Genomic DNA, 13,417 nt, shown 5'->3' with positions numbered 1-13,417 from the left:
TAATATTATCTATATTGTATTGTATTTTTATTACATTTCCCAATTGCATATTAACCTGATTCTGACTGAACTTTGAAAGTCTTTGTTCCAGTGAGCCATAAGCTTTGCTTTTCATGATCAAAAAGACCTTCCTCTTTCCTCATTCTGTGATTCGAACAGTATAAAAGAATTATTTGAGTACATCATCTTTGAAGGTTGTAAGCATCTGTGTGTGTGTGTGTGTGTGTTTCTCTTTGACTTTCTGTCTCTATGTCTATCTTTCACTCTCTCTTTCAAGTAAGAACAGAAAACAGACCTGTTTTTCATCAACAAATCTAGCAAAACAAATTAACCCTTTTCTCTGTAGTTTGTGATCTTAGGGAGTTGTACTGGGAATAAGTGATTGTCCTGAAGTCACATAGCCAGTACATGTAGAAGAAATGAAACCTTCACCCTGATCTTCCTGACTCCAAAGCCAGCAGCTATCTGTTCAATCCACCATGTTGCATATGAAAAGGAATCTTATAAGGACCAAAAATGATCTATAAAAATAATTAACAAATCCCATGTCCTTCCAAATAGAACTTTCCCAAATAGTAAATAGAAGACCTAGAATTCAAACACAGGGTCCCTTAATCTCAGTTCAGAATTCTTCCTACACTATACCATACAGTTCTTAAGAGGAAGGGCTTGTGCTTTGTATTGTGAAGTATACAATGAAGTTCATTTGACACTATATATATTTATAAATCACTACTACTTCAATGGGGAAGCTAAGAGGAAAATTCTGGGCTTGATGTCAAGAAAACTCATCTTAAATTCAAATCCAGCCTCAGACACTTGCTAGCTGCATGACCCAGAGTGAGTTTCTTATCCCTTTTGCCTCAGTTTCCTCATCTGTAAAATGAGCTGGAGAAGGAAATATGTATCTTTGCCAGGAAATCAGGTCATAAAGAGTTAGACACAGAACTAAATAATAACAACATCCCTTTAATAATCCCCAACAGACCCACAAAACTTTCACTGAAAACTGCAACTGACCTAGTTTTAGAAACATGTCTCACTGCATTCTAATCTTACTCTACTGTGGATGGAATCTTAAGGATTATTATTTAGAGAAGTAAAGGGCTTCCATTTGCCTGCCTTTCCAATGGAGAAAAATAAATGTTATCTGAATGTAAACACAAAAGAGATATCATTAGGATGATAATTACAAAGCAGATTTCTCTTTGATTGGGTATAGATGGACGCCAGAACTAATGAAATAACAGGCAGTGGTACATGTGCTGGCTACCATTGCTTAATCTATTTTAATAAAATTAAAGCCATGTGGTTTTGTGTAGAGCCCTCTGAAGAGGCAGCCAGAGACCTAATGTGTTCTATTAGCAACTCCAGCACTGACTCATTGATGGTGCTTAAGTGAATCACTTAACTTCTCTGGGTCTGTCTGCATGTTGGTAAAGAAAGGATAAATGATGCTCACTATCTCCTTACCAACTCTGTAGGGCAGAATAAAAGAATCATGGTATTTGTGGGCTCTCCCTGCTTCTTCCTCATCTTCCTTTCCCCTTCTTCCAAAAAAATCAAGAAGAAGGTAGTTCAAATCCGGAAGGAAGGAAGGAAAGAAGGAAGGAAGGAAGGAAGGAAGGAAGGAAGGAAGGAAGGAAGGAAGGAAGGAAGGAAGGAAGGAAGGAAGGAAGGAAGGAAGGAAGGAAGGAAGGAAGGAAGGAAGGAAGGAAGGAAGGAAGGAAGGAGAGAGATTAAAAATAAAGAATTGTTTAAGTTTAAGTCAATTCTTATCTTAAAAAAAAGTTCCCTACACACTCTAAAGAGTGCTCATTCAGGCTTTACTTGAAAACTTGTCTAATTGAGAGAACCTGCCACATCCCCAGGCAACCCATTCCATTTTTTGTATAATTTTAATTGCTAGGAAGTTTTCTTTTTTTCAGACCTCTTGGCAATGTCTACTCATCATTCTTACTTCTGCCCTCTGGGGTTAGATGAACAAGTTAATGCTCTCTTCCATAGGGCAATCCCTCAAAAGTTGCTATGATAACCCCCTCCTTATCTCCCCTTTTCCAAAATAAACAGTAACTAATTCCTTCAACTGCTCTTCATACAGAGGCTCTTGACCTTCCTCTGGATACTCTGCAAGTTTATCAAAGTTCTTCCGAAAGGTATCCAGCAGGGAACACAATAACTCCACAGAGGTAACCTGTGCAAAATAAAGCTTATTCCTAAGATGTTACTCTTTTGTAGGAAAACAAGTGGCCTCCTCAAACTCCTCAAAGAAGAAGTGCCTAACAGGAAAACTGATTCATTCAATCTAAGTTTAAAAATAATGACCTAAAGCCTCTTTTCAAGTCAAAAAGTTTAAATTTCAACCAGTCTTCTACTCCCTGTATTCTTACCTCCTCCCATTCCTCTCTGTCTTGAATCAGCATCAGTTCTCAAGTCCCGAGTATTCCTTCCTTCCTTTATTGTCTAGTCCTTTTAGACTGATTAAAAAATAAAACAATATAACCTATTAAAAACACATCAGATTTTGCTGGTTGAAGAGAGGATGGTCTCATTCCCTTGTTGCCTTACCACAATACTCAGTTTCTTCCAGGAATTTGTCAGACGCTCATTTCCACCCATAGCCCTTCTGACTTATTTCCATCATTCTCCCTCATTAAATTTGTAAATATTTGTAAAAATATTTGTAAAAATCTTGTAAATATCTTCCTTCAATAAAGCTAGCCTGTCATACTATCCTGTAAGTTCCATGTTTTCTTATACTAGTTTTTTGGTATTTTGGACTTCCTTAAGCTTGTGTTAAGACATCACTTAATGCAGACAAATTTCACATTCACTCTTTGGACTTCTTTAAGTAACTGCCAGAGAACTATGTATATAGTGGGATCTCACCAAGTTTTTTTTTAACTGATTGAAATAACTACAGAATAAATATACTCTTGGGATCGCAGTCAATGATGTATTCAAAAGAACCCTATAATTGGAGTTAGAAGGCCTAAATGGAGATTTATCTATGTGACTATCAAATACACTAAACTTTAATTTCTTCATCTTCAAAATAGAAGCATTAATATTTATGTTTAGAAATAGGTAGCTAGGTGGCAGAGTGGAAAGAGGAATTTGATCAGTCAGAAAAACTTGCATTCAAATCTAATTTCACTTACTAGTAGTCATTGTTTGCTTCAGTTTTCTCACCTGTAAAATTGGGATAATAATGGTACCTATTTCTCAAGAAGGTTGTGAGGAAATAAGATAATAATCGTAAAGCACTTAGCACAGTGCCTAGAATATAGTAGGCACTATATAAATGTTAGACATTATTATCATTACATTGTCTACTTTACAGAGCCATTTATTGTAGGGATTACAAATGAGATAAAATTCTTTGCAATCCTAATCTTATAAAAATGTACTCTATTAAAATGTGCAATCATTTGTGCTCTAAAATGCAGAAGCAAAGATCTTTACAGATTGAGTGTGTATTTTTATTTCTAAGTATTTTGTAAAAAGATCAATAGACTATTGCTATACAAAAATAGTCTACAGCTTTGTCCAATAAATCCCTTTAGAACAACTAATGATTTCCTATTTTTGTGGTTTGATAGGAAAATTAAGTAATTTTGCAACAGCAATCTTCCTTTCCTCATATTATGTTACTACCAACACATTGATCTGAATTTTCTCTCTCTCTCTCTCTCTCTCTCTCTCTCTCTCTCTCTCTCTCTCTCTCTCTCTCTCTCTTTCTCTCTCTCCTCCCCCTTTAACTGTCATAAATCTACTTACCTATCTGCAATAGATAGCTAGATAATAGATGCATAACAGCATAACATATATATATATATATATACATATATATGTGTGTGTGTGTGTGTGTGTGTATATATATATGTGTGTAAAGACAATTTATGTACCTGTACATATGTATATGTATATGTATTGAAGAGACTTAAGATTTCAGTTATTCTCAGTGCAGAAACTCCCTTTACCAATACAAACTGATACATACTGTGCAATCTATAGTCTTTAATAGTTGTTGGGCATGTAGAAAAGTTAAATGCCTTGCTCAAAGTCAAATAATTTAATGCTCATCAAAGGGTATGTATGTACACTAAAGAACTTCCTAACTCTGAAGTCATCTATGTGTTGTGTGTTAATGTGCAACTCTGTGTGAATCATTGTAATATAACACATGCACAAATAATTTATAGTATTAAAATCAAATTTCCATTCAGAATTTAGAGATAATTTCATATTTTCCCTTGATATTACTTGAGATGTTATAGCATAACAAGAAATTGCAGCTGGTTATTGCTGATATAAAGTATTTGCTAATCATTTCCTTATTTCTTGCAATTAAAAAAAAAGGAATCAAATAAACCCATTCACACTTTTTACCTCACCTGTGGCAGGAACAATATCTTAATCCCTACTCCAATGCAAATATAGCTTTTTTTTTTTTCCTTAAAAAGTATTGGAACCATCCTTGAGATCTGTTTAGTCCAGGGGACCAAAAACTAAGACTGCAGGTATCCTGGTCACCTAAGTACAAAGCAGATGAGAAGTTCTAGGCACCCATTCTGACTTTTGGCTAGTGGAAAATGGGCAACTCATGCAAACAACCTTTATTCAATTAAATCAACTCTGGGTATCTGAAAAGCACATCCCTATTGAGCATCCTCCTAGTATGGCTAAATAAATCTCCTTGTTTTTAACTGCTGAATGATCTACAAACTTCTCATTTCATTCCAATATTAAAATATCCTGAATCAGACCTAGCTCAGAACACTTCCCAAAGGCATTTGCATTTTTATGGGCATCAAAACCTTCAGGCAAATTAGAGAGTGTTATTTATTTTCAGATTTGCTATATAGCTTTTAGTTCTGCCTGGGTACTGGAAAAGGACTACCAAAGAATGAAGATGATGAAACTCTTTGTTCACCTCTTGACTGAGAGATAACTACCTAAAAATGCATGGAAAGACATTCATTTTCACCCTTGGCTAAATGTTCATTTGTTTTGCCAAACTACAGAGCTAGGTATTGAGATTTTCATTTTTAAAATTTGCTCAGTGTGTGTGTGTGTGTGTGTGTGTACAGAGAGAGGAGGATAGTGATAGAGAGAGGAACAGATTATTTTTAAAATATTTATTAGCTGAAAATTTTAAAGGTAAAAAAAAGGGGGTTGAGAATTAAATTACTTCATGTGCCATATCAATGTGGCTTATTCATTAAACAAAAGAAATGAAAAACTGCATAACTGAACATTTACAAGTTTGCACCCACACATAAAATGCCTTATACATACTTGATAAAGTGGTTGGGCAAGGGAAACTAAATAAGCTGATCCAGGTCTGTATATGACCTAAATAGGAATGTTAAAGTCTATGCAAAATGACAAATATACTCCATTCAAAACAATAACTCATATTTATATAACTCTATATCAGGCACAATAACTCATTTAAAAAGTTCTTAATCAGGTTATCATAATTGCCCCAAGAAGTAAGTAGAGCAATTATTACTGATATCCCCAGATCACCCTCAGGAAAATGAATCTTATACAGATGAGGTGATTTGCCTGAAGCTTCACAGATAATTAGCTTACAGAACCAAACCTATAGCTCTGGGTCCAAGCTTTGCTCTATTAAACTGCATTCCAAAATAAATAGCACTGGTCTTTTGGTTATTTGTCTTTATCAAAGGCACTAGAGGCTCTGGAACTATTCTCAAAAAGCTATCAAACTGTGCATACCCTTTGGCCCAACAGTGTTTCTACTGGGCTTGTATCCCAAAGAGATTTTAAAGAAGGGAAAGGGACCTGTGTGTGCAAGAATGTTTGTATCAGCTCCTTTTGTAGTGACAAGAAACTGGAAACTGAGTGGATGCCCATCAATTGGAGAATGGCTGAATAAATTATGGTATATGACCAGGATGATTTCAGAGAGGCCTTAAGAGACTTACATGAACTGAGGCTAAATGAAATGAGCAGAACCAGGAGATACACAGCAACAACAAGATTATACAATGATCAATTCTGTTGGATATGGCTCTCTTCAATAATGAGATGATTCAAACCAGTTCCAATTGTTCAGTGATAAAGAGAGCCATCTACACCCAGAGAGAGAACTGTGGGAATAGAGTGTGGACCACAACATAGCATTCTCATTCCTTCTGTTATTGTTTGCTTGATTTTGTTTTCTTTTCCAGTTTTTTTTTCCTTATTGATCTGATTTTTCTTGTGCAGCAAGATAATTATATGAATATGTATACATATTGGATTTAACATATATTTTAACACATTTAACATGTATTGGACTACCTATCATCTGGGGGGGGGGTAGGGGAAAGGAGGGGAAAATTTGGAACAGAAGGCTTTGCAAAGGTCAATGTTGAAAAATTACACATGCATATGTTTTGTAAATAAAAAACTTTAATAAAAAAAATGGGGGGGGGCCGCTGGAGGCATTTTTTAATGAAACTGTCATTATTTAGGTTCACAATGCTCATATAAAAACTCAAAAGTGAGAGTCCAGACTTTAGGCAAAGGGTGGAGATGGAATCTGTGTAGATAGGCAAATGCTGAGAGAAATGAATGGCAGCTTTCACTGTTCCACAAAATTGAAGTACCTTCAAGTCTAACCCATTGCTTAACTCTTTAACCTATGCAAATCAAACCTGTTTAGAAAAATGCCATTAGTCTCACAACTCCACCCTATAGATTTGTTCTTTTATTGTTGGTCCTCCATACTTTAAGACCACCAATGACATCTCACTGTTAGAGTCACAAACTATGTGTAACACTGTGGTAAAGTAGCCCAAAATAAGTTTGGAAGACTCTACCACAAGTCTGACACAAACGCTACTTTTAAAAATTTGGGAAAGAGATGTCTCTAGGGAAACCCAATAAAAAGAAAAGTGCACTGGTACTTAGAATCATTAAATTCAGATGTTAGATATGTCTAATTCAACCCCCTCATTTTAATAAGGAAATTAAAAACTAGAAAAGTTGAATGACTTGTTGAGTGACTTGCCCAGAGTTGCCCAGTTGGTAAGTGGCAAAACTAGAATGAAGATTCATCACTCCCCTTTAATTTCCTTCTTGTATATCATCCTCTTGAGAAACAACTGACTTTTTTTTTTAAAACTCTACAGCTAGAAGGAAACACATTGAAGACAACTACTGAAATCCTTTCCAACACCAAGATGTAATTCATCCGATGAGAAATTTCTGATTGGATCATTGAATTTCTTCTCTCTGCCATGTCTTTCTAATACATTTATTTTATCTGAAAATATGGAAATAGGAAATGGGCATTGATTTTTATAAAACTATCTCCAAAACTAGATTGAAAGTATAAGCCATCTTAAGAATGGGCAATCCTTACTTAAGTGCCATTGCCCACCAGAAATTTAGCAACAATCAAAGAGCATAGGTTAATACAATTCTGTTATTGTTATTATTGTTATTGTTGTTTTTATAGAATTATAAAGTTTTTGACATCAAGGACTATGTTACTTTTAGTTTGCTTTTTATTTGCATTATCCAAACATAACATAGCACTTTGCCCTAAGTAGGAGCCTAATAAATATTCATAGGATCATAGATTTAGAGTTAGAGAGCTCGTTAGAAATCATATTGTTCAAATCCTTAACTTTATGGAAGACAAAATTAATGTTCAAATGTGAGAAAAATTAAGTGACACCCCATGTTACAAAACATTTAAATGGCTGTACTATAATTTGAATTAAGGACTTTTGTTGTTCAGTTTTTCTTGGCAAATATGCTAGAGTGTTTACCATTTCCTTCTCCAGCTCATTTTACAGATGGAGAAACTGAGGCAAACAGTTAAGTGACTTGCCTAGGGTTACACAGCTAGTAAGTGTCAGAGGCCATACTTAAACCCAGGCCATCCTAACACTTTTATCTACTATATCACCTAGGTGATCTGAATTAAGGATTTCTAATTCCAAATCTAGCACTTGTTTCACTATAAGTTGGACACAATGACACAACCAAACAATACTATATTGCATTTGGATTACCTTGCTAATAGGGGTTAGCAAGGGTCCTGTGCCAAATCTGGGAACCCCCTCTCCAAGCTTTGGTCAGTGGGCCATACAAAAACTGCAAAAGAAAAAGTTCTTCCCCTTCCTTGTGCTTTCTTCCTTAAGACACTATTAAAATATTTTGGTTAGTTATTGCCCATCATTCTCAAAGAAACCAAAATGACATCATTATGTTAGAATCAAGTTATAGTATGTCTGACTGGGGCTGATCAAATCAATATGAATTCAGAAGGCTCTGCCACAGGTCAAACACAAATAGTTATTATAAAATTTTGGGTGACTTCTCTAATTTTGCACATCTCTTATTTCTTCTGAGTTAATTCAATTCTGCTTTGCTCATAGAACACATCACCTTCTCTTATGAGGGCACACCATGCTGGGAGGTCCTGTACCAGTGTCTCCTATGGCATACAATCAATTCTAAAGTTCTTGAGACCTTGATAGTGTCTCAAGGACACTCAAGGACAGTGTCTGACCATCTTGTGAGCACTTGCCTTGTGTGAGTTCTCCATAAAATAATCTTTTTGGCAAGTGTACATTTGGCATTCAAACAATGTGGTCAGGCCAATTGTGAGCTCTTTTAAATGCTTGTCTAATTTGAAAAAGAATCTCAATGTCTTCTATCTTATCTGCCAGGTGATCTTTAGGATCTTCCTAAGACAATTCAAATGGAAGCAGTTCAGTTTCCTGGCATGGTGTTATCCAAGTTTCTCAGGAATACATCAATGAGTTCAGTACAACGGTCCTGTCCTGTAAACCTTCAGTTTGGTCATCAGTCTAATATCTCTCCTCACCCATTACTTTCCCTTGGAACCTCCCAATACTGAACTGGCTTTGGCAATGCATGTGTCAATCTCACTATCAATGTGTACATCCCTGGAAAGTATACTGCAAAGGTAAGTGAACTTATCTACAGCATTCAAAACTTCTCCATTTGATGCAATTGATGCTTCCACATATGGATGGTGTGGTGCTGGCTGATGGAGTTCCTATGTTTTCTTGATGTTGATTGTTAGGCCAAAATTAGCTCAAGCAGCAGGGAATAGATCCATACTTTGCTGTTTCAGAATCAGCTTAAGAGACTGCACTGAGTGCACAATCATCTGCAAAGAAAGGAAGGGAGGAAGGGAAAGAGGGAGTAAAGGAGGAAGGGAGGAAGAGAGGGAGAAAAGAAGGAAAGAAGGGAAAGAGGGAGGAAGGAAGGAATCCAGGCTAAACAAGTGACTAGCTGTAACATGGAAATGATTTCATAAAATGTTCAATTTCACATTTAGTGATAAATATTTTTTTCCTTGCACATCCTGCACATTAATTTAATACAGAGTAATATATATCTATGTTTTCATCTTATTTGGCTATGGGAAAGGGAGATCATGCTGGGATAGATTTAATGGGAAAAAGTCTAAGTTCATCTCATCATAGAATTTTCTTCAAAGAATCAATTCTTAAGAAGGTTACTTCAATTCTGAACATTTCTTCAGTTCACCTGACCAATCTTCTAACCTTCAAAGGTTAGAAGTCCTACCTACTAGTCCTAGAGGACTTTTGTGTGTCCCACTCTCCTTTTTTCATTTCTACTCTTTTTCTGTTCATATATTTTAATGATAAAACCTGCAAATTAAACTTTCTCTTCCAGTAAAAATTATCCTAAATTTATTTTTAATAGATAAAGTAATTGTTCTCTCAATGTTATTTTGCACATAGCCTCAGTCAAACTGAAACCTGTTGAAGACCTTAGCTTAAAGGTCCAGTCTCCCATTTCATCCAAGGCCATCTCCAGTTGTCTTGATCTATATCTTGCTACTGGACTCAGATGGTTCTGGAGGGCAAAATGAGGCAGGTGACAGCTCTCCCTCACTTAAATCCAATTTACTTACATGTTAGGAGTCTCCTCCCTAATGTCATAGAAGGAAGAACAAACAATGATAACAGCACAAAGTATGGCTGTAATGGCTGTATCTGGGTTTGGAGTCTATACTCTACCAGCTTAAGAAATGGAATGCTTAGGTAGGACCTTCCCATTCCTGTGCCCTTTTTAATCACCATCCCTTTGAAGGTATGTGACCAGATTTTCTTTTTCACTACTTCCTGGTATTTCTGTCTAAAGATATAATAATTTCCATCTTAAATCCATTCCTAACTTGGCTCAAGTTCACCTCCATTTCACAAGATCCTAATAATTGTTCCTCCCCCCATTATTTGCATGACCCCAGAATACTATTTAATGAGCATATCCATTAAACGCATTTACAGGAGTAAATTAGAGACAACAAAACACAGCTAAGAACATTCTGAAGTAACAAAAGTAGCATCAGCTGATTTTGTCTCATTCTCACTGTGCTCTGTCTCTCAATATTGAGGCAAAAGACAATGTACCCAAAATCTGAAGCAGCCTGGAAGAGTCACTCCTACACATTTAACTTAGTGTCAAAGGTCAAAGGATCAGGGTATCCAGGGCAAGAAAGTCAAGGTGGACACTTTGGCAAACTACCTTCCTTCTCTCCTTCCCTTCCCCACCCCACCCCAATTCTTCTGATGTTCCCTGGAGGATCTCCTCAAACTTACAGCTGCTCTAGATAAAACTTATATTTAATGCCTTTATTGGAGTGGTTGTTTCCCTTTCATTATCTATTAAACAAGGTGCTATACTACTCTTCAAGAGCTCAGTGTCAAATCAGACAGGTTTCTTCTATTTACTTCTTTCCCCAATCAAGCATGAAAGAACAAGAGAGAAAAAGGCCAAATCTGACTCACCTTAAAATTTCCTTTAGGAATGCAAATTTTTCAGAATTTTCTCATGCCCCTCCCCCCCTTTATGGTTTGTCTTCTTTGAAGCTTTTCAGTTCTTTGCTTACTCTCTCTTAGGGATTTAGAAATAGTGCAGAGGAAATCCCAATATATCATGGGGATTTAGAGCGGGACACCCCCATGATCTGGGAAATCCGTATTAATTTTTTTGGCCTTCCCTTTATACAAGGGAAGAAGTTTGAATTATGGTATTAAAAAATAAAATATATTGATATTAATATAAAACATATTTTATGCATTTCTGAATTTCTAATTTTTTTGTTATCTTCTGGCCCTTGTGTATTGTCTGTGGCCTTGGCAAAACTCCCCTTCAAATTCCCATTTAATTTCATATGCCAGCCTGCTATACATTAAAATTGCAATGGGTGAAGGCTCAGTGCAGAAAGGATAATTGTATAACCAACTCCATTACAGGAAGCTATTCTAGAAAGTATAACAGATGAAAATGTGAGTTATGGCACCTTGGGAATTCAGGAGGTCAGAGGCTCCTCAGATTTTCACTTAGTGCCTCCAAACATTACTACAATGCTTCTTGGAGAAGATGACTATTCAAGCAGAATAGTCCAATCTATAATATAGCTTGCCAGAAGAGACAATCTGAAAATTCTAGAAAATGTTTCATATTATGATGTTTTAGATTGATGATTTATAAAAATGGTTTTCAATTATTGATTCATGTTCTAGATTCCAAGTTCTGAGAAAATGTCAAACTGCATTTTTAGGTCTCTTTCCTTGTTAATTGTTAAAACCCCTTTCCTTGCTAAGTAAAATCTAATTATATGCTCTCCTGAATCTATTTTGTATTTACAAAACCTGGTATCTATTTGATCTCTTCTTTTGCCTATAACCTCTTCTCATAATAAAGGAATCTTTTGGCAAAAAGAATACCATTTGGATTCTCTTCTTGTGCTTTGCATTTCATTCCCTATATTTTGAACTAGGAATTGCTCCTCCAACCTCATCATTTGATGTCAACCTTATTACTTAATAGATTAAGTACTTATAAATATTTATATTTATTTAGTACTTAAGACACTATTAAAGAATTTTCAATATAAAACTTTGCCACCAACCCCCCCTAACTAAGAACTATTGAACTAGATAATCTTTTAGTCTTTTCAGGCTCCTCATTCAATGTTCCCATGAACTTCCCCTTCTATCCTAACTAGAAGCTACCTTCTAGCCATATCCTACTTTTCATGTACCCTAGCCAAAGTGAGCTACTCTTTGCTGTCAGGCCCTTCCAGCCACCGCACTCTCAATGTCTCAAATTGTTCCCTATGACGGAATGCCTTCTCTTTAATACATCACTCAAGTACTACCTTCTCCAGGAAATACTTCTTACCCTGGATGTTGCATACCACAAACATAGGTATTCATTTATGGTCTAGGTTCCCACCTATATCCAAAGCCAGCCAATGAGTATCTAAAACTTGTATTCCCTACTCCACTCAGCATTGTTTTACATGAATGTTTATTGAATAGTATCTCTTGATGCACAGTTGGTGGTGCAGTGGATAGAGCATCTGTTCTAGAGTCAGGAAACTTCATCTTCCTGAGTTCAAATTAGATCTCATTTGCTAGCTGTATGATCGGGGTCAAATCATTTAATCCTGTTTGCCTCAGTTTCTCATCTGTAAAATGAGTAGGAGAAGAAAATGACAAATCACTTCAGTATCTTAGCAAAGAAAATCCCAATGGGATCTTAAAGAGTCAGATAACTAAAACAAATGAACAATAACAATAAATCACACGGTATTGTACTTACTCTGTGTAGTCCACTGGCCCAAGAAAATAGATTGCCCTTTCTTCTTTTTTATTCCACAATGTCCCACCCTCAAAGTTACATGAAGTTATATATACATCAATTTACCAGGTAAGCCAAAGTTAAGAAAAAAAAAGTTTAAATTGTGTTTGAATTGATACAGCTTTCTTGTCAACTAAATTAAAAAAACAAAAACAACAACAACAAAAAAAACCTTAAAACTTAACAACTACTAGAGGAAGTTACCTGGGTAGTTCACAGAGGCCCCAGGCAAATTCCTGACCAATGTAAACAGCAAATCCTAATGTTTAATCTTTGACTACTATTACTGGTCCAGAGACAGGTTCTGGGTCTCTCTGGGAAGGTATGCAACCTACCCTCCTGAGGCCCGCCCTTCTGGCCCAAAACTGAGAATGCTGAACAAACACTCTTGTGAAAGGCCAAGAAATTCTTGAGTGACTATGCCAGGTATTTGGCAGCAAACTTCTCCCCTTCAGGGTGTGGTGCTGAGAATGAGCTCCTCTGCTGGGGGAACCTCTAAGGGAGAACTGTCAGTAACTGCGCGGAACTTATATTTGCGTGAAAATATTTTGAGAGACATTTCCTGTTCCAGTCACTCTCAGGGCATCTCTCTATAAGTTCCATTCCCTTGCCAGGTTTTCACCTCAAGTCAAACATTTTCTTTGTCTAAGGGCCTTTTTCATTTTAATTACTCTGTTCTGAAGAAATAATCAGTCAGTTCCTGATCACTTGGAGTAGTGTTGAGATCTGACCTTGATAT

General features: G+C 36.1%; 1 protein-coding gene across 2 annotated transcripts in view; it reads right to left on the bottom strand.

Moving 5' to 3' along the window:
- The window catches only part of SCEL (sciellin), a 154,806-nt gene extending 141,857 nt beyond the window's left edge, over positions 1-12,949 (bottom strand). The window contains exon 1 of one of the 2 annotated variants that reach the window (XM_074299306.1): positions 12,883-12,949. The gene's annotated coding sequence lies outside the window, so the exon portion shown is untranslated. Of the gene's footprint in view, positions 1-12,639; positions 12,727-12,882 lie in introns of those variants that run through there. The other variant, XM_074299305.1, reaches the window with a different exon arrangement.
- Between the last annotated feature and the right edge of the window lie 468 nt (positions 12,950-13,417).

The sequence above is a fragment of the Sminthopsis crassicaudata genome, chromosome 3, assembly GCF_048593235.1.
Source record: "Sminthopsis crassicaudata isolate SCR6 chromosome 3, ASM4859323v1, whole genome shotgun sequence".
Taxonomy (NCBI): domain Eukaryota; kingdom Metazoa; phylum Chordata; class Mammalia; order Dasyuromorphia; family Dasyuridae; genus Sminthopsis; species Sminthopsis crassicaudata.
This window is presented reverse-complemented; position numbering and strand designations above follow the sequence as displayed.